This window comes from Hemiscyllium ocellatum, chromosome 14 (genome assembly GCF_020745735.1).
Source record: "Hemiscyllium ocellatum isolate sHemOce1 chromosome 14, sHemOce1.pat.X.cur, whole genome shotgun sequence".
Lineage (NCBI taxonomy): Eukaryota > Metazoa > Chordata > Chondrichthyes > Orectolobiformes > Hemiscylliidae > Hemiscyllium > Hemiscyllium ocellatum.
In genome coordinates, this window is record NC_083414.1 from 86,708,301 (window position 1) to 86,730,746 (window position 22,446).

General features: G+C 43.1%; 1 long non-coding RNA gene across 1 annotated transcript in view; it reads left to right on the forward strand.

The window, feature by feature from the left end:
* Positions 1-19,894, forward strand: part of LOC132822190 (uncharacterized) — a 55,059-nt gene extending 35,165 nt beyond the window's left edge. Inside the window, exon 4 of the long non-coding RNA XR_009645418.1 lies at positions 18,595-19,894. This is a non-coding gene — a long non-coding RNA (uncharacterized LOC132822190). The remainder of the gene's footprint in view (positions 1-18,594) is intronic.
* The last annotated feature ends 2,552 nt before the right edge of the window (positions 19,895-22,446 follow it).

Below are 22,446 nucleotides of genomic sequence, written 5' to 3' on the forward strand. Positions count from 1 at the left end.
ACTCTGTGGAGACCCCCATAATTTCTGATGTTACTGAGAAACTAAAACCCAGTGATCCTAATCTGTGAGAGCTGGCCACACCCATTCACTGCATTAAAATAAACCTAAGGCCTCCCTCGCTGTTTACTCAAGTGGTCTTAACTAACCAGCTTCGTAACGATCGTTCAATATCTCTCTTAAAAGAAACCAGGATAAAAAAGCCTCTTAAAGCTACAGCATCATCACACTTGTCAGTACATCGAGCTGTCATACAGGAACCAGGAGCAACGCAATCAGGCCCTTGGCCTTGTCCAGTCGAACGAGGAAGAAGCCAGTCAGTCCCTTGAGTCACTTACACAGGATCAGTAGGAGGCCATTCCCACCTCAATGCACTTACACAGGGGCAGAATGAGGTAATTGATGCCGATTCCTGATGAATGTCTTATGCCCAAAACGTCGGTTCTCCTGCTTCTCGGATGCTGCCTGACCTGCTGTACATTTCCAACAATCGACTCTCTAGTCTGATCTCCAGTATCGGCAGTCTGAGGTGTCTCCTAATTGATGCTCCAACATGATAAACAATTGGAGCAGAGGCTGCACAGACAGACTGCTCCACGTTGTTCCTCATGGCTCTGTTGCTCATGATACGCATGTGGGACTTTAATTTGGTTTTCACGTGGTGAGGAGGGAAGCCATATGTGTGAAGTCTAAAGAAGGCACCTTCCATCTCCGAGGTGACAGCCTGGTGTTCTCTGTGTAGAGCAGAAGCTGATGGGAATGGCTACCTGTTTCAGATGGAAGGTATTGTGGCGGCTGTTGGGGATTGTGAGTAACCTGACGTTCAGTACAGGTTCACACGCCGACTACACAATAACGTGGGGAGAGTTAATGTAGGTATATAAACTATTAGGAAATACACGTTGGACTGATGAATGGACTCTCTAAGTTCAAATAATGCTGATCTTGTTCATGTTGATCTTGTCCAGTGCACGTCCTGTTCAGTGTAACCGTTATGCCTTACTCTGTCCAAGTCTATTTCCATCCTATGATCTGTCTGGCCATGTTTACTATAATCTGCCTCCACTGCTCATAAATAAAGTGTTTCCTTGTACTGAGGTACACGTGGCAATAAATCAAACCAATCAATCCTGGGTAAAGTATGAATTTCTCTCCCTGTCAATGTCTGTTTGGAAATAAGTGATCTCTGCCATTCTTCGTGTTTCAGCATCACTATGTTTTAATCTCTCACAGTTCTACAGATTAAACACTCAGCCTCTTCACTCTATTCTCATGATACCATCACCCGTGTCTGTGGTAAGGAGATCATTCCTTACAAAGGTGACCAATTCTGTAGAGAGTGCCCCAAATACTCTCTCAGCAAGGCTCCACAACAGCAGGAAGATGGTTTTACTTATGTACTCGAATCATCTTACAATGAAGGACAGCACACCATTGACTGCACCCATTACTTACACAGGGTTTGATTCGGAGCGGTCAGCATAGACTTGTAGTGGGAGATCATGCTTCGAAATTTGTTAGAGTCCTTTGATGAAGTGACCAGGAAGGTTGATGAGGGCCGAGCGGTAACCATAGTCTCTATGGATATCAGTAAGGCCTTTGATAAGGTACCACATGGCAGGCTGCTCTGGAAGGTTATATCGCATGGAATGCTGGGGGAACAGGCCAATTGGATGCACAGTTGGCTTGATGGTAGGAAGCAGAGGGTTTAGTGGAAGGATGCTTGTCAGACTGGAGGCTGGGTCCATTGCTGTTTGTTATCTATGATTTGGTTGAGAATGTACAAGGTATGATTAGTAAGTTTGCAGATGGCACTAAAATAAGTAGTATCGTGATCCGTGAGGAAGTTATCAGAAATTGCAGCAAGATTTTAATCAGGTGGGGAAGTGGGCCGAGAAATGTAAAATGGAATGTAGTGTAAATGTGTGAGGTCTTGCCTTTTGAAAACTTAAATCAAGGTAGGAGTTTCATGTTGAATGGGAGGTGTGTCGTGGGAAGAATGACCATTGGGTTCAGGTGCACGGTTCTCTGCGAGTGGAGTCACAGGTAGACTGGGCAGCGAGGAAGTCTTTTGGCACACTGGCCTTCATCAGGCAGGACATTGAGTATAGAAGTTGGGAATTTATGTTGCAATTACACAGGACTTTGGTAAGGCCGCACTTGGAGTATTGTGATCAGTTTTGTCACCTTGTTATCGGGAGGATATTATCAAATGAGAAAGAGTGCATAAGAAGTTTACAAGGATGTTGTCAGGACCCAGTGGTCTGAGTTATAGGGAGAGGTTGAACAAACTAGGACATTTTGTTTAGAGTGTAGGAGACTGAGGGAGGACCTTATAGAGCTGTATAAGATCATGAGGGATACGGATAGGGTGAATGCTCTCAGCCTTTTTCCAAGGTTTAGAGAATCGAGAATAGAGGGGATGAGTTTAAGGTTAGAGGGGAAGGAATAAAAGAGAAACTGAGGGGCCACTTCTTTCCACATAGGCTGGTACGTGGATGAGCTGCCAGCAGATGTAATTGAGGGGGGTACATTAACAACATTTCAAAAGCATTTGGATAAATATGTGGATAGGAAAGGACTAGAAGGATATGGGCCAACTGCAGGGAAATGGGGTTAGCGTGGATGGACATTTACAAGGTAGAGTCAAACCCCTCTGTTAATTAAAACCAAACTCCCAGAACAGCTCACCTCACCTCGTAATCTGTTACAATATGAGCGACACAGATCTCCTGCATTCCACTATTTTTTTTAAAAGAGCAAGTCAGTTTCTTAACTTTAATAGCGAATACTAAACAACAACTATTCACAAATACAAGCCCCTCTGTTTCTTAACTACTTACTATCTGACTCCAACTCTGTAAAAGTATGTTATTCCAACAACCCACATATTAAACATTACAATCTGAAGACCACACAGTCTCTATCTTCCCCGCTGTCTTCACTCTTCCAGCTGCTGATCTCCCTGGGTCATTTTTTTTTACTGCAAGTAGGTTTTACATGAACATGTACCTTTGATAGAGAATATTTGAGTTGGCCAGTTAGCATTCCTTCTCTACAGCATTTACTCTGCTGTTGGATTGCAGTGGCTCTCCCTCTAGTGTTCAAATGCTGGGTTTACATATTCTCCATGATACAATAATTCTCATAATTTGATTGCTTTCAAGGTGTCCAAACAATAATATTCACATTCTGCTGGCTTCGGGTATCCTGAATCTTATTTAAACTCTTTGGTTGTATTTGAATTGTTGTCAAAGTAGCAACCAAAACTCAGGTATCCATTTCCCAGCTAATTGTTACATTTGGAACAGTCTGACCTTTAGCTGGCATCTATGGCTATACTTTCTATTCAGCAAAACCCCGTTCTCTCTTAAAGTGACCAGACATGCTTTCGGCTTCAAAACACTTCACATGTTTAGAAAAAGAAAATGAAGCTTTTTCCTCTGATTCTTAACCGCATTATTCTGAAATACGGAGTATTAATCTCAGTTATACCATTCATATTAATTCCACCCACGTATATAGCACTGGAATAAGTCAAATCTTATCTACACTTTTTCCTTTAAATCCACGATAACACATCTGCTATCACATTTTTAGGATCCACAGCATGTGTATTTTAAGTTCAAAGTTTGGTAACATGAGACTTCAATGAAATATTCTCATATTCTGGTCTTTAAATATTTCAAAAATACAAAAGGATTGTCGTTGTTGTCTACAACCATCTGCGACAATTTGTCATGTAACCATTCAAATGTTGTCAGGCCAGTACGAAATTCAATCATTCTTTTTCTATAATTGAAATTTTGTATTTTTTTTCTGGTGGATATTGAGTTTTTTGGACAAGTAGCCAATTGGCCACTCAATTCCATCATCAACTTTCTGTGTCAACACATCTCCGACCCCTATATCCCAAGCATCATGCACAATTTTCAAAGGGTTTCAAAATATTTGGTGTAGCTAAATCTGGTGCGGGGTGATTAAACCTGCTTTAACATTCTCAAATACCTCCTGGCATTGTTCTGTCCACCACATTCTGTGACCTTCTTTCATAAATCCATCAGTGGTGCCAATACGCTGCTGAAGTTTGCAACAAACTTCCGATAGAATCCACTCAGTTCCAAAAATCGAACACCTCTTTCTTCGAGGATGGTCGTGGAAATTCCTCAAAGCCCTTTATCTTTGTGTTGCATTGGATCAACCTTCCATGTCCAATGTAATGTCCCAAGAACATCACCTCTGCCTTCGCGAATTCTGTTTTCTTTAAGTTTATTACCAGGTTTGCTTCTTGTAATCCTTCAACATGCTCTGCCAAATGTCACATGTGGGCTTTCAATCACTTGCTGAAGATCACTACATCATACAGATAAGTTGCACAATTTGTTCATCTGGCCACAACTCTGTTCCTGAGTCTTAAATGTGGCTGGAGCATTATTCATTCACATGACATTCTGTAACATTTTTGTCATATTCGGTATCATTACCAGATAGTTTAACTGACTCAACACTTTTTTAATTTGAAAGGGGCCACTAAACCTGGCTTTGAAGGGATTTCCTACCACTGGTGGCAATACTAATACGTCATCCCCACGGGAAATCGTTAAAGTTTCAGTGTTTTTATCTGCCACTTGCTTCACTCTACACTGTGCCCTTTTCAGGTGCTGTTTAGCTGACTCACCTACTTCATCCAATCTCTCCCTCACCTCAGATAAATAATCCAAGTGTGAGATCTCCGACTTTGGTCCTGTCAATTTATATTTCATTCATTTCAAAGGGCCTCTCACTTCATGTACGAATATTAACTCAAAGGAAGGAAAATGAGTAGATATATTTGGGGCATCTCTATGGCAAGCAATATAATGAGACGCCTTTATTCCAATAATTCGGGTAATTCTAACAGTACGCTGTTAATATTGTCTTCAGCATCTGATGCCAACTTTCCAAGGCTCCCTGGGATTCGGGATTGGACGCACTTGATTCAAACTGCTGTATGCCAAAACTATCCATCAAACAGCTGAGCGGTAAAATGAGACCCTTGGTCTGACTGAATCACACAGCGTAGCCCACAGTGAGTAAAGATAGCTCCCAACTCCTCTGCCTCCCTTTTTGCCTTCACACCCCAAAATGGAATTATCCCTGGAAATCGGGTAGACACGTCCATTATGATCAGCGGATGTTGGTTTCCACTTTTATTTCAGAAAGGGGAGCTCCACAATTAATCATAACCCACATGAAAGGTGTATTCGAATACAGGGTTTGGCAATAAAGGTGCTGGTTTATACTGCCTGGGACTTACCTACCATTTGGCAGGTATGAAATGTACAACAAAAAATAACCACGTCCTTGTGCATTCCAGCCACTAGAGATGCTTTAGCCTGAGTCTTCCGTACATCAACTCCTTTGGCTTTTATCTTTCGGTTTTCCTTCCTGTTGGAACTTATGAGAGTGGGATCTTTTTACTACACAGTCTGGAAAAATCCCTGGGTATTTTTCTTTTAATTCCCCAGTTCCCTAGTCTTACTTTGGCTTCTCCACCACAAGGGCTGCCTCTCCCACCTTGGATCCTGCTAAATCATTCCCAAGAACAAACTGTATTCCTGGAACTGACACTCTATCGTTCACTCTCGCTGTTACTTCCCCAACCTTGATTTGGCACTCCAACCTGATGTTACACAGGGAATGCTTAATTTCTGTCCCCATTCCACAAATTATCACGCTGTTGAGTAACATGCCAGAAAGAGTGAAAATACTTTCATCTCTTACTATCAGAGGGGGAGGGAAAGTGAGGACTGCAGATGCTGGAGATCAGAGTTGAAAAGTGTGGGGCTGGAAAAGCACAGCAGGCCGGCAGCATCCGAGAGGCAGGGGAGTTGACATTTCAGGCATACGTCCTTCATCAGAAAAGTGGGGGGTAAGGGAGAGGGAAAGCGGCTGAGAATTACATTGGAGGGTAGGGGTGGAGCTGGGTGGAAGGGAGCTTGAAAGGCGATCAGTAGATGCAGGTGATGACTGATGGTGAAAGGTCGGAGAGGAGGGTGAAGTGGATAGGTGGTAGGACAGCTGGAACCCTCAAACTATACAGCATCAACGTTGACTTCACTAATTTCCAAATCTCCCCTCCCCCAGCCTCAACCCAGATCCAACCGTCCAACTTAGCACTGCCCTCTTGAACTGTGCTAACTGTCCATCTTCCTTTCCACCTACCCACTCCACCCTCCCCTCCGACATATCACAATAATTCCCATTTATATCTTCCTATCGCCCTCCCAGTGTCCCTCCCACCAGCCCATCTCCTACCCTCCGAATTCTCTTTCAGCCCCCTGTTCCCCCCGCCACATTCCTGACGATGAGTTGATTCCTGATGTGTCGATTGTCCTGCTCTTCGAATGCTGCCTGATCTGTTGTGCCTTTCCGGCCCCTCAGTTCTCAACTATTAGAGACTGAGCAGCTCCCGTATCTTGGAAAATTATAACTACTTGTATTTCCCCCACACCCCGTTTTTCCTTAGTAAGGTTTATCTACGGAGGCAAATTCTTTATACAGACCAGGCACTGCCTCCATACCCAGCCCCTGCCTGGGCAGTGCACTCTCCTGCAGCTCCTCGGTTCCATTTCGGGTCTCCTTTAACAGGTTCACTAATACCATTGGCTTAAACTCTTTTACCACATCTTTTCCCAAAGTGTCTTCCTTCAATGCCCAGCACTGTGTGTCCCAGCTTAATGCAGTGAAAACACCTTTTCACAGTGCCCTTCTTAAACCATCGGCACTGTAATTTTTATGTGTTCCACTACATTATTGTCAGAACAACTGAGGCCTTTCACTTCCTTTCAACCCCTTGGACCTGTTTTTTCATCTGTGGTAAACTATTGCCAGTGTGCCTTTCTCTATGTTTTGCAGTGCAGGATCTCCCCTTCTCTCAATTTTTATCACACACAAGATGAAATCCTCCCAGAAGCTAAATTTCATCTCATGCACCAAAGCATCTCATCTGCCCTTTCTGCTACGCTTCTCACTTCTTGAACTTTTTGTTCATTCACATGAATTCTTACCATCTCTGGAAGTGAGTCTTTTAACTCCTCCCTTCGAGCCTCACAGGTCTTATCCATTTTTAAAGCCTGCATCCTTCTATCAAAATGACTGTGTTTAATTCTTTCAAACTCAATATAAGTCTGACCTGGTTCTGTCTCTATATTTCTGAACTGCTGTCTATATTCTTCTTGTACGAATTCATAAGCACTCAAAATAACCTGTTTGCATCTGCATAATCTCTTGCTCCCTCATGAGACAGCACGGCACATACCTTTCAAGCTGTACCCACCAGCTTAGTCTGAACTAGCATTAGCTACAGGTTCACGGGACATGCCATCTGCCGAGCCAGTTTTGCAAATGAAATAGAAGTGGTTTTGGCATTTTTCGCACCGAAATATGGCAATGTATTAACATAGTTGTATACATCCCTACATTATCCCTTCATCTTTATCCTGCTAATTTAACTTTCTTATCTAATTCCAAACTTCTGAATTTCAAATTCTCCTTCTCTTCCTTTTTCCTCTGTTTCTCTTTCTCTATCTTCTCTCTCTTTCTGTTTCTTTCTTTATCTTCTAACTCCAGTTGTCATATTTGCAATTTAAGTTTCTCGAACTCGACTGCAGTTTCCTGCTTCTCTGATAGACCAAAGAGCTTGACCAACTCCATTATGATGACAGCTTTCCTTTTGTACCTGGTGAAACCTAATTCTAATCTACATGTTAATTCTAGGAGTATGCCCTTCCTTTGTCTTTCTACACTTGCTTGGCAAATTTGGGAACCACCTTCAAACCTCAGAACGTCTTTAGTCATATTAAAAGCCATTTCTTTTAATTTAACCAACCACAAGGAAACAAAATTAAATGAATTTTCTCACCTGTTTTATTTGAAGGTCTACGTCACTAACTGCCAAGTGATGGAATCTGCTGGGACCTTTTGTACGCCAAAGCTGTTCAAATCTGTCTAAATCCTATACGACAAGCCCTCAAACTGTTATGATGTCGCTGTTGAACTCCTCGTTAATTAAAACCACACACCCAGAAAAGCTCACCTCACCTCGTAATCTGTTAAAACACGAGTGACAAAGTAGTCGCAAATTCCACTATTAAGAGAAAAAGAACAATTAATAAGTATGTATTTTAACTCGCTGAGCTTGATGGTTTGTTTTCAGATGTTTTGTCACCATGACTAGGTGATATCATTAGTGAGAGTTTCTGGTGACGCACTGGTGGTAAGTCTCGTCTTTGTATTTCTAGGTCTTGGTTTCTTAAGGTGCATGATGTCATTTCCAGTTTTTTGTTCAAGGCAAGGTAGATAGGATCTAAATTGATGCGTTTGTTGATGTACTTCTCGCTAGAATGTCATGTTTCTAAGAACTTTCGTGCGTGGCTTTGTCCTAGGAAGTGCGTGTTGTCACAGTCAACGTGGTGTCCTTCTTTTTCTGAATGAATGGAAACTAATGATAGTGGGTCGTGTCTTTTGGTAGCCAGTTGGTGTTCATATATCCTGCTAGCACGACAACAGGACAGTCGGAAATGGAGAAAAAAACGATTTTATATACACTGTTTAATCAGTGTGTGTTCAGATAAGTAACACTCTTCATATGTGTATAACGCATTCTGAATGAACAACTGAGACACAGTTAACAAAAAATGATGCACATGATGAATAAAATTTTTTAAGCATTAAAACATTATTTGATCCTCATCTGAAGTGATACCTTCCCTTTCTCTCAATGTCCCCCCTTTTCTGGGATTCCCAACTCTAGTCTCTCATTTTTATCAGAATGTGTGTTAGAAATTCTTGTTTCTGGTTTCCAACCTATTTCAGTTAATCCCCTTTCTACCAGGAATTAAATATATTGGTCTGTTGGGTTCTTTCCAAAACTAGTGTCTGTCATATTATTGGAGAGGAAAGTTATGGCATCTGACCCAGCGTTTGAACATATTGCTCTGCTGTACGTGCACTGTACAAAGGACCACAGCACACAGGAATTGCCAAAAGATTGAGGGAAGTACATCTACTTCTTTCGATAATATAGTTTTCTCATTTTCCACATCTCCATATCTATATCCTCTCTCTCGTTCTCCCTTTGTATCTAGTTAAGAAATCCACCAATCTTCGTGGCCCATCTCTCAAACTCATTCTTTCATTTTATACGTAATGCTTTCTTCAAGATGTAATGTGGTTATAATGAAGCAATGTAACTACAAAGACATGCAGGAGGAGCTGGCCAAAGTTAATTGGAAGGGGAGCTGAGCAGGAAAGACCATGGAGCAGCAATAGCAGGAGTTTCTGGGGATAATTCGGAAGATAATACCAGAAATGCAACCCCAAGCTGATGAAACATACTCATGGGAGGACAAGGCAGCCAAGAGTGACAAGGCATCAAACCAAAAGAGAAAACATACAATGTGGTGAAGATGATTGGGAATCCAGAGAATTAACTGGCTCTGAAACTACATAACTCTGGTATCAGACACTACAGAGCTCTTAACCATTGTCAGGGAGAGAAACAGAGGAAACACATTCACTTTAAACACAGAAGATGGCATTTCTCAAGGGAAAAGATTCAGGTGAATTAAACATTTGAATTAACATCAGTTAAATGCTTTTGCAGAATGTGTCAGATTGGAGGCAAGACCCGGGGAGACAGATCCTCAGCAGAATGAGAGTTTGAAATTGAAGTATTACCACATCAGAAACCAGGTGAGGTCACTGAGTACAGGACTGATGGGTGAATGGTCTCAGTGAGAATTGGGGAACAGACAGCAGAATTGCATTGCAGATATTGCAGCTGGAAACTGTATTCATGTATTGCTGGAGACCACAGCAGCAGGAGAAGCAGACCTGCATTCAGCCACAACCTGTAACTTTTTGCCAGGATAACACCTCAGTCTGTCATTACAATAAACACCATCTATGGCTCAGTGACGAGTGTGGGTGAACATGTCAGAGTCAGAATCACATGAACCTTAACCTGATGCTAACTCATTAAAGCTACCTGACTTGACCAACAGATCAGAACGAAGCCCTGCAGTCCTGCCACATTCAGTTATAAATGGTGATGGACGATTAAACAAATGACTGGAGGAGAGGGCTCCACAAACATCCCCATCCTAAATAATGGAACAGACCTGCACATCAGTGTAAAAGAGAAGGATGTTTTATCTGCACCATCCTCTGCCAGAAGTGTTGAGTCGATGATACACTTCACCGTCATCATGATGCCCACAAAATCACAGACGCCAGTCTTCAAATATTTCGATTTGCTGCATGTGAGATGAAGAAACAGCTGAACACAGTAGATACGACAAAGGCAATGGGTCCTGACCCCATTCCTGCAATAGGACTGAAGACTTGTGCTACACAACAAGCCGTGTCCCTGGGGAAGCTGTTTCATTCCAGCTCCAACTCTGACATCTCCCTGGCAATGTGGAAAATTACTCAGCTGTGTCCAGTCCCCTAAGAGGGGAATAATTACAATCTGACCAATTATCACTCCCTCATTCCCATCACGACCGTCAAATTGTTGGGAGTTCTTTTTGACAGAACTGTCAAGCAGCATAGAAATACCCTGCTCAGTGTGGTTTTCGACAGGTCCCCATGTGGAGATGGTGCTGTTGTGGAAATATCACTGGATTACTAATCCAGACCAGGATAATGCTCTGGCAGCGGTTGGAAGTTAAAAACAATTAATAAAATATCGAGATCTAAAACCTGGGGTCAGTAACAGTGACCTTGAAGCCAATATCGATTGTAAACAGAATTTCCTTCTCCAATGTACTTTTAGGAAGTGAATCTCCCGTGATTTCCTGGGCTGGGCTAAAACAGACTCCAAAGACCCTGACATGTGATAAACATTTCAATGGTCTCTGAAACTGCCAAGCAAGGCCACTCACTTGTATCAAACTGCACCGAGGTCTGAAAGGATGAAACCGGACAGAACATCCGGCCTCAGCATCAGTGTCGGAAAAGGGAATGGGAACACAGTCCTGTCGACCCTGCAGAGACCTCCTTCCTAACATCTGAGAGCTTGTGACAACATTTACAGAGCTTTCCCACAGACTGCACGGAAACAGCGGAAAAGGAGTAGGTCATTCAACACATTGAGCCTCCCCCATTCTATTTCATGTAAAAAATCTCCTCGATACACTTACCCCACATGATGTACATATCCGTTAATGTGAGTAACCTTGGGAAGTTATAAAATAGGAAATGCAGTAGTACGTTTGGTCCACCGAGTTTGCTACCCAATTCAATGTAATGATGGTCCGTCCTTCATTTCCATTCCGTACTCCTGCTCTCCCACCATCCCTTTTCTGTCTCTAAATCCTTACTTATATTCAGTGTCTTGGTTTCCAGGTGCGAGAGAATTACCCAGGGTCACCAATGTCTGAATGCAGCCAGTTATTCTCAGCTCAATACAGTGTGACCTGCCTGTACCTAATACTGTGGTCCCTTGATTTAGACATCTCAGACAGGGGAATAATCATGTCTGCTTCCAATCTGTCTCACCCTGTCAGAGTTTTGTATATTTCACTGCGATCTCCACTCATTTTCCTAAACACCATTGAATACTGGCCCAGTCGCCCCAAACTCTGTTCCCATAACAAGCCTGTCATCCCAGAGACCAGTCTGGTCATCCTTCACTGCTCTCCCTCAATGTCAGGTTTGTCCTTTATTAGGTGAGGAGACCAAAACTGCACATAATGCTGCACAATGTTCGAGATGGGGTCTCACGAAGGCCCTGTACAGCTTCAGTAAGACACTCTTACTCCTCGACTCAAATCCTCCTGAAATGAAGGTCAACACACCATTTATCTTCCTCACTGCTTTCTGTTTCTGCAATATTGCTTTCAGCGATTGGTGTACAAGGAGATGCAGATCGTTTTCCGTGTTATAGCTCCCACTTGCTGGTTGTATATACACTGGTCAGCGTGCCAATGCCATTCCGAGTATTGACATCTGGTTACAGAACTCACTGCGCTGCAGGGGCCTCAGAGGTTTATGCAGAAGAAAACAATAAAACGGAACATAAGTCCCTTTGTAGATCAACATGTTTCAACCAATCCTTTTCAAATGGTAGGCTGCCAATTTATCGTTTCCACCAAAGGGCACACTGTCACCTCTATCCATATTGTTCTCCATCTGTCACGTATTTACCCTTTCACTCCACTTGTCTTAGTCTTCTTGGTGCGTTTTTACATCCTCCTCACCCACTCACAATCCCAAAAAAAACCCAAGGGAAAATGACCTTTTTACAGTGATAGTATACTCACAACTCCACCATCAATAAAATGATCCATCAAAATATTTAGAATATTTCTAAATAGACGTGGTCGTGAGTTGGAAAGATGGTCTCTGAGGATCTTTGGTGAATCATTTCATTGCAGCATGTAGATAGTGAAGCACTGCTGCTGCTGCTGCTGCTGAGGGTTGATGGTGGAGCATTGTGGGTGAAGGGACAGTCAAACTGGTTGCTTTGTCCTGATAGTATAAAGATTCTTGAGTGTTGTTGGGGCTGCACTCATCCAGGCAAATTGGGAGTCTTCTATCGCACTTCTGACTTAGATGATGGACAGACTTTTGGAAGTCAGGATGTGAGTTACTCGCCGCAGTATTCCTAGCTTCTGACCTGCTCTTGTAGTTACTGTGTTTCTGTGGCGAGTCCAGTGAGTTTCTGAGCAATGATTACCCATCAGGACTTTGATACTGGGGGATTCACTGATAGTAACACCATTGAATGCCAAGGGGCAGGTTAGATTGCATTTTATTGGTGATGGTCATGGTCTGGCATTTGTGAGGCCTGAACATTACTTGCCACTTGCCAGCCTGGATACTGTCCATATCTGGTCGTGTTTGAACATGGACTGCTTCAGTATCTGAGGAGCCACAAATGTTGCAGAACATTGTACAATCATTGGCGAACATCCCCACTTCTGACCTTAACATGGAGGGAAGGTCATTGATGAAGCAGCCCTGAAGATGTTTTCGGTCACTGCTCGAGGGACTCCTACAGACATGGAGCTGAGTTGACTGACCTTTTTCAACCATGACCATCTTCCTACGTGTCAGGTATGATTCTAACCAGCGGGGAGTTTGCCTCTAATACCCATTGATTCCAGTGTTGCTAAGGCCCCTTGATACCACATTTGGTCGAAGACTGCCTTGATTTAAAGGGCTGTCACTCTCACCCCACCTCTGTAATTCAGCTCTTTTGTCCATGTTTGAACTAAGGTAATGAGGTCAGGAGCTGAGTGACCGTGGGGGGGAGCCCAAACTGGACGTCATTGACAGGGTATTGCTTAGCAAGTGCTGCTTAAAAGCACTGACAACTTCCACCACTTTACTGATGATCAAGAGTAGACTGATGGGGTGGTAATTGGCCCGAATAGATTTGTTCTGCATTTTATATACAGGAGATACTTGGGGTAATTTTCATGTAATCGGGGAAAGCCGTTGTTGTAACTGTATTGAAACAGTTTGGCTAGGAGAGTGGCAAGTTATGGAGCACAAGTTTTCAGTACTATTGCCAGAATGTTGTCAGGGTATGTACCCTTTGGAGTATCCAGTATCTCCACCCATTTCTGGATATCGCGTGGACTGAATCAAATTGATTGATGACTGGTAACTGAATTGCTGAGGACCACTGGAGGGGGTTGAAATGGATCATCCACTCAGCACTTCTGACTGAAGGTTGTTGCGAATGCATCAGCCTTATCTTATACACTGAAGTGCTGGGCTCTTCCATCATGGAGGAAGGCGGTATTTGTGGAGTCTCTTCCTCCAGTGAATTGTTTAATTGTCCCCAACGTTTCTCGACAAGGTGTGGAAGGACTGCAGAACTTAGATCTGATCCTTTGCTTGTGGGATCACTTAGCTCTGTTTATCACTCACTGCTAATACTATTTGGCGCACAAGTTGTCCTGTGTGGTGGCTTCACCAGGCTGACACATCATTTCCAGGTATGCCCAGTGCTGCTCCTGCCATCCTGCGCATCCATTGAACCAAGGTTGATCCTTTGGCTTGATGGTAATTGTTGTTAGGGGGATACACCAGGCCATGAGATTGTGTGGCTGCACAATTCTACTGCTATTGCTGACCCACAATACCTTATGGACACCCAGACTTGAGCTGCTAGATCTGTTTGAAGTCTGTCCTATTTAGCACCGTGATAGTACCACCCAAAATGACGGAGGTTATTCTCAATGTGCAGGTGTGACTTTGTCTCCACAATGACTATGCGGTGGTCACTCTTAACGATACTGTCATGGACAGATACTTCTGCAACTGGCAGATTAGCAAGGCTGTGGTCAGTATGTATTTTCCTCTTGATGGTTCCTTCACCACTTGTCAGTCTAGCAGTTATATCCTTTAGTACCAGGCCAGCTCGATCAGTAATGCTGTAGCTGAGATACTCTTGGAGGTGGACATTGAAATCCCCCACCCAGAGTACATCCTGCGTCCGTGCGACCCTGAGTGCTTCCTCCAAGTATTGTTCAGCATGGAGGAGTACAGACTCATCGGTTAAATGTAGCTGGAACATAGTAATCAGCAGGAGATTTCCTTTCCCATGTGTAAACTAATGCCATGAGACTTCATGGGATACGGAGTCATTGTTGAGGACTCCACGAGCAATTCCATTCCAACTGTATCCCAATGTGCCGCCACTTCTGCTGTATCCGTCCTGCTGATGAGACAGGAGATTTCTGGGGAAGGTGATGGGGAGTATGGGACATAGTCTGAAATGGATCATCCACTTAGTATTTCTGACTGAGGATTGTTACGAATGAATCAGCCTTAGCTTATACACTAAAGTGCTGGGCTCTTCCATCATGGAGGAAGGGGTTATTTGTGGAATCTCTTCCTCCAGTGAATTGTGTAATTGACCCCAACGTTTCTTGACTAGATGTGGAAGGACTTACACCTTACAGAATCATACCATACAGACAATGTCAGGCTGTTGCTTGACGAGTCTGTTTATTTCTATTCATTGTTTCCTGCCAGATGTCCCATTCTAGAAACATGTCCATATATTAGCCCCAATCCACTCAGATTTGATTTTGTAAACTGGGCTTGGAGCTGTACCAAAATTTTTCTAAAAATCAAAATGTTTAACATATATTGCTTCTCTTTCATTTGTCTCCCATTCTGTTTCTCAAACATAACTCCCATTTCATAAATCTATGTTAGTGTTGTCTATGACCATTACTTTAAACCCCAATAATTTATCCTAAACAATTTCCTGACTATGTTCTATGTTCCATGTACTCTATCATTTTCCCACACCAGACTTGGTTTTCCTTGTATTGTTAGGAAGTTCTGTGAAGACAGAACTGAAGTAGTGGCTTCATAGCTCTGCCATTTCTCTGTTCCCCATTCTCCATTCCCTGGTTTAAAACTGTAAGGAAACTGTACATGTTGCTGATATTTTTCACATTGACATGATTTATCAAGTTATTTCAGTTCACTCTTATAATCCTTGTGAATATACTCTTCAGAAACTCATCAATTCCCACCTTAAACTGCTCAATAATTGACCTTCCACAACATACACTCTCAGGAGCATAGACTCTGTGCCAACAGAAGTACAGCACCATCTATATTAGTCCCATCTCCCTACAGCAGGCCCATAGCCTGGAATGTTATGAAACTTCCAAGTGCTCGTCCAGGTACGTTTTAATGATTGCGAGGTTATCTGAGATTATTTCCCTCCCAAGAAGTAATCCCAGAACACAACATCCTCGAGCTAAATCATCTCTGAAACTCAAACGTTTCACTTTAAAAGTGTGCTCCTTTGTTCTCGACCCACTGACTAAAAGGAACAGCTGCTGTCTATCCCCCCTGTCCGTGTCGCTTATAATCTTATCCTTCTGAATCACTGACTCCTCAGCTTTCTCTGCTCCAAAGTAAACAACCCGAGCTTATCCAGCCTCTCTCCATAGCTGATATGCTCCATCCCAGGGAACATCCTGGTGAATCACTTCTGCACCCTCTCCAGTACACTCACATCCTTCCTGGAATGTGGCTCCCTGAGCTACATACAGTACTACATTTTGGCCGAACCAAAGCCCTGTATTACTCTTATAATCTACACCCTGATTAGGAAACACAACACCCAAGGTCCAATTCTTAACTATTCCATTACCCTGTCCAGTCACATTCAATGATGTGTGGAGAACCACACTCTGAGGTTCCCAGTGTGCTGCCATTCATTGAGTCCTCCCCTGCCTGGTTCCTTCTCCCAACGAGCATCACCTCATATTTATCAGGGTTACATTCAATCTGCCATTGGTCTGACCATCTGACCATTCTATCTGCATCTTCTGGTAACCTAAGGCATTCCTCCTCACTGCTAACCACTCAGCCAATCGTTATGTCAAACATGCACTTACTTATCACACCTTCCCCACTGTCCACCTAGCCCCCTCCACATTATATATATATATATATATATATATATAGATACACCTCTGATCCCTGTGGTACACCAGGGGACACTGGTCTCCAGTCACACAAACAGCCTTCTCCCACCGCCCTCTGTCTCCTGCTACTAAGATAGTTTTCGTTGCAACTTGTCAAGTTTTGCTTCATATTGTGAGATTTTACTTTATTTGTCAGTGTCCCAGGTGGAAATTTGTCAAAGACCTTCCTACAAAACTAAACAATCGACCTCCTCAAACTAATTCAATCAAACCCATTAGATGTGATTTCCTTCTGATAAAGTCATGATGATTATCCCTGATCAAACCTTGCGACTCTGATTGGAGTTCGATTTTCTCCTTCCCTATTTTCTCCAGTAGTTTCCTTAACAGTGATCTAATACTCGCTCTTCTATAGTTCCCTGGTCTATTTCTCCCACCCTTCCTGTGAAGTGGAATCGTATTAGCAGTGCTCCAGTTCTCTGGTACCTCCCCTATGGTCAGATTCTAATTAAAATATTCAGTCCGCAATGCAATCAACATGTGTATTGCTGCTTCCTCTGAAATACATGTATGAAGTACATCTGGTCTGTCAGATTTATAAATACTCAATCCAGCTTTCTTTTCAAAGAAGATCCCAACACTGATAAGAATGATCTCAGATTTTACTTACACAAGCCCCATGGTCACTTGGTATTTCTGGAAGAATTTCTGGACATTCTTCCATGAAGGTAGACACCAAAGAAACTGTTTCTTTTCCCTGCAATTTCTCTGTTCTCTGCAATAACTTATCCTGAACACACACCAACTGCACCACATTTGATCTTTTTTAAATTTTTTTCATACATTGATAGATGCTTTTTAGCAGTCTTTATGTTTTTCTTTCGCTTGCACGCTTTTTCTCTTTTTGTTTTTCTTCTCAGTTTCTTGGTCATCCTTTGCTGGGTCCTACATTTCTCTGAATCCACTGGCTTACTGCAACACCTGGCATTTTTCTAAGCTGCCTCCTTTCATCTAGTAGGTAGATGAAGGTGGGGTTGAAAGTGATAGTCGGAGAGGAGGGGGCGCAGATTGATAGGAAGGAAGGTGAACACATAGCACCGATCAAAAGGTCGGTGCTGACTTGGAAGGTTGGAGTGGGATAAACTGGGATTAGGGGAAATGGGGATTTCCACTATGATCCCCCGTGGTTGGATGGTCCCAAGGCAGAAGAGGAGGCTTTCTTCCTCCAGGCTTCTGGTGGCTCGGATTTGGCGATGGAGCAGGTCTAGGACCCTCATGTCCTTGGCAGATTGGGAAGGGGAGTTAAAGTGCTCAGCTACAAGGCGATGGAGTTGTTCAATGTGGCTGTCCCAGAGATGTTCTCTGAAATGATCTACAAGTTGACCTCCTGCCTCGCCAATGTAGAGAAGACCACATGGGTTTAATGGATGCAGTAGATGAGGCGTTTTGTCTCCCTTTATCACCTATCACTTTCAACCCCACCTTCATCTACCTATCGCAATCCCAGCTACCTCCCCACTGCTGCACCCTCTTCTCATTTATCCCTCAGCCCCCTTGGCCCATAAGCTTCATTCCTGATGAAAGGCTTATGCCCAAAATATCGATTTATCTGCTCTTAGTATGCTGCCTGACTGTGCTTTTCCAGCACCACACTCTTCGACTCTGATCTCCAGCATCTGTAGTCCCCACTTCCACCTCACACCTTCATGGCTTGCAAGACTCAGATTTATTACTTCAAATATAACAAAAACTGTCGTGTACTCAAACAGCATAAAAGAAAACCAATGCGTTGTGGTCACTGTTCCCAAAATGTCCTTTCCGGCAAAATTTTCAATTAGCTCTTCTGATCACTCAACACCAATTCCTAAATAACCTGAACTCGAGCTCAGTGCTCAACATAATGTTCATGTAAACCATCTCACACGTGGTCATGAAATCCATTTTCCCAGCATTAGCATTAATTGGGTTAACACAGTTTAGAGATAATTTAAATATATATCATTACTGCAGTACCCACAAATGTGTATATCTCATTTCCTGTTTTATAACATGTCCAGCATTTGTATTGCAGCTTTCACTTTGATATATAACTCCCATCAATGTTTGCTAATCCTTGCTGTTTTTTTAATCCTCACCTTACTAGATTTTGTGGAATCTGAGCGATGTGGGCTCTGGGGAGATTAATGGCAGAGATCATCTCGCCACATCATTTATGATCTTCGCAAACTTTAATTTCTCCAGATCTCCCGTTATGCGGTGGAGTAGAGAAGGACAATGATCTTCCAACAATGCTCTGTATTCCTCCAGAGAGCTGAGACTGCTCTAACCTGTGTGGGAACTTTACAGCAGGCTGGGAAAGTGCTGCTGCTGCACAGGGAGATTACATCTGGAGTAGAGTGTACAGATCTAGCCTCTTCAATGAAGAAACGGTGTTGTTATATTGGAAGCAGCTCAGAGATGGTTCCCTCAACTGATTCCTGCAATGAAGGTGCTGGCGTATAACGAAAGGATGATCAGGTTTATCCAGTAGCCATTGGAGTTTACAAAAAATAAAGAAGATCTTATTTGAACATAAATGGCAGAAGGAGTCAATGAGTGAAGTGAATTACACAGATAGTTGAGTAATCCATTCCGTTCTCCAGCCTGTTACACAGGAACAACAGGATGATATTCAGGCCTTCGACCCTGTTACACCAAAACAGGACGAAGCTATTCAGCCCCTGGAGCCTGATATACATTTACAGAAGGAGGCCAATCAGCCACTCGGGCCTATAACAGTAGGCCATGCTGCACCAGTATCCAGTTAAACAGCAACAGGAGCAGTCCATTCAGCCTCCTTCAGTCTGTAACATAGGAACTGGAAGAGGCCACACAGTGACTAGAGATTGTTACACTGGGATAACAGGAGGCCATTCAGACTCACCAAGCCTATTGCAAGGGAATTGGATAATGACAGAAACTATCTGAGACTTCTTTCATGAGAAAGGAAGAGGTAATTTAGACATGCGTCTGTTATATGGGATCAGGAGAAGACCAATCACTCCCTCGGTCCCATCTCCGGGATACATGAGGAGACCATTCAGTATTTCCACCTGTTATGAGAAGACCCATCAGCCCCTCAAAATGTTACACAGCAACGGGAAGATTCCATAATCTCCCAATCCTCTAAAGCATCAACAAGAGGAGGTCATTCTGGCCTTGGAGACGATAACATGGGAATACCAGAAAGACATCAGCTCATCGATTTTGATGATGAGTCCATTCAGTGACACATGGCTCTTACACAGCAATTGGAGCATATCTCTTAAAGTCTTGTGCCCATTAAACAGGAATTCAAAGAAAATGTAAAGGTTTTCGAAAGGGAAGAACTTATAATAATGGTATACATTAGGGACTAAAGTGTAACAATAAATTATGGTAATTTAAGGCAAATTCTTAGAGTCCATTGTTCAGGACATTTGCAACGTTAAACCACAATCCATCAGAGTCAACATTGATTTACGAAGGCTAAACCGTGTCTGAATTGTTTGCTTGAGCTATTTGAAGATGTCATAAACAAGGTGGGTCGTGGGAATCCTGGAGATGGAACATATCTGGTCTTCCTGAAGGCATCGGATATGTCGCTTCTCCAAAGAGTAAGTGGTAAGATCAGACAACATGGGTCTAGGAGTAATTTATTAGCTTGGGTTGAGGATTGGATAACAAATAAAATTGAGTCAGATGGAATAAATGTGTCATTTTCTTTTTGCAAATGCAATTTGTGGGGTGCCATTGATTTCAGGACTCATGCCTCAACCATTTGCGATCGATGGTATTACTGTACTCGGTTGATGGGATAGAAAATGCGATGCCACATTTTCAGATGACACTAACATTGGTAAGAAATTACTTCGGAATGATGATGCAAGAGATTTAAAACTATATGGATAGGTTGGAAGAATGGGCAACATTTGACAAGGAAAATTAAAGTGAATAAATATGGGGCTATTCAAGTTGGCCAGCATAATAGAGAGACAAATTATTATCTAAATGGGGAGAAACTTCAAAGTGCTTAGGTGCAGAGGGATCTGGGTGTCTGCTTGCATATCACAGAAAACTTGCTTGCGGGTACTGTAAGAAATGAGAACTGCAAGCATAATGCCAGTGTTTACTTATAAAATGATAGAGTAGAAAGGGAGGGAGTGTTGCTGTAGCTATGCAAGGCATTAGTGAGGCTGCAACTGGAGTACAGTTTGGGTGTGTTGTGGTTCTGCTCGCCGAGCTGGAAGTTTTTGCTGCAAACGTTTCGTTCCCTGGCTAGGGAACATCATCAGTGTGGCGAGCAGAACCACAACAACGGATACCCGAGCTACAAATCTTCAATCAGATTTTAAAGTTTGGGTGTCCTGCAGAATGAGGTATTTCCATTGGAGGCAATTCAGAAGAGCTTCATTAGATTGATTCCATATTTGAAGTGTTTGTCTTATGAAGAGAAATTGAGCAGTTTAGGCCTATACTTTCGAGTTTATAAGAATGTAAGGAGATCTCACTGAGGTCTGTAAAATGCTAAAAGTCATTGAATGCGGAGATGTGGAGCGGATTTTTTTCATGTGTCGCAATCTACAACAAGAGACTAGAGTTTTAGGATGGAGAGATGGCAGGAAAGTGGAACAGAGGCCACGTTGACATCAGCCTCATCGAGGGGTTGGATTCCTCACAAATTCTCCTTGTTCTTATTCAACTCTTTGACTGTGTTGCCCAGGAACGGGGGAGGATTGGGGATCATACAGGAAGCAGGCACTCAGGATAAATCAGTCTCAATCAGTTAGACAGAATGCAACCAGTAAGGTCACACAGTGACCAGCGCTGGGTTCTCAACTATTTAGTCTATATCAATGATCAGGAGGATGGAACAGATATACAGATGCTGAGTTTGGTGATGTCGCTGTGGTAAGCAAGAGATCAAATTATCAAGAGAAGGTGGAGAGTCTGCAAATACATTCAGAGAGGTAAAGGCAATAGATAATAGTTTGGCAGGTGGAATTTAACATGATATAACCTGTCATTTCATTTACAGGAATAATGGAAGGCAGTATGTTACTGAAATGGAGAGGGATTACGGGACTTAATGATACTGTGTACTGGAGGGTTCAGTCAGATCCGTTCAGACATGAAAGGTTTTGCTACATCCCTGATCGTATGCTCCCAGACACTGCTTGCGACCCTATTGCTCTCCGTGCACATGGAATACTTTGACGTGGTTGATTGGTGGTGGGGATGATGTTTTGAAACGAGCATCGAGGGGACGTCTCTTATCCAAGATATATTTATTTCTTTCTACGTGGAGACCCGATGACGATGGGAATGGCTGACTGCTTCTGAATGAAGAGGCCGTGACTGCTGCCAGGACAGTGGGTATTCACCAACATGATGTACTGTGCATGGACACACTGTAACATTAATAGAGAGAGAGCTCCTTCAGTTCCTCTACCTCTCCCCATTGACATGGGTACTCTGCAGATGCAATGTACACTATCGGGAATCCCACTATACCACTGGATACACCCGGCAGCTCCCTGCTGTGGGAGAAACAATGCTTCTCATCCACCATATATATCCGCCATCACTGAATGGTTAACACTGATGTTGAGATACTGGGAAATGATGGATATGTCACCTAGTCCTGCCTGGAAAGTTCCAAATCATAGAAGCTGAATGAAACTGTGACCCTAACAGCCACTTGCAGCACCGTCCTCCCCCTGGTATGAAGCTGCAGGTCGTGTTGAAGGAGGTGACACCGCTCTGTGACCAGCTCCTTGTTCAATCAGGATCCCCTCACACTTTGATCCTAGGTTAGGTGGAGCTTGGGAAGCTGTTCCTGGAAAACCAGGTGTGGATACAGCAGATCCCTTTCCCCAGACACACTCACTCCGTGGTTTCAGAGCTTCCCCTCTCTGCAGCCTCTGCTCCGTTTGTTGATCATATTCCAGACCCAGATGTTGTAACTACTGTCCCC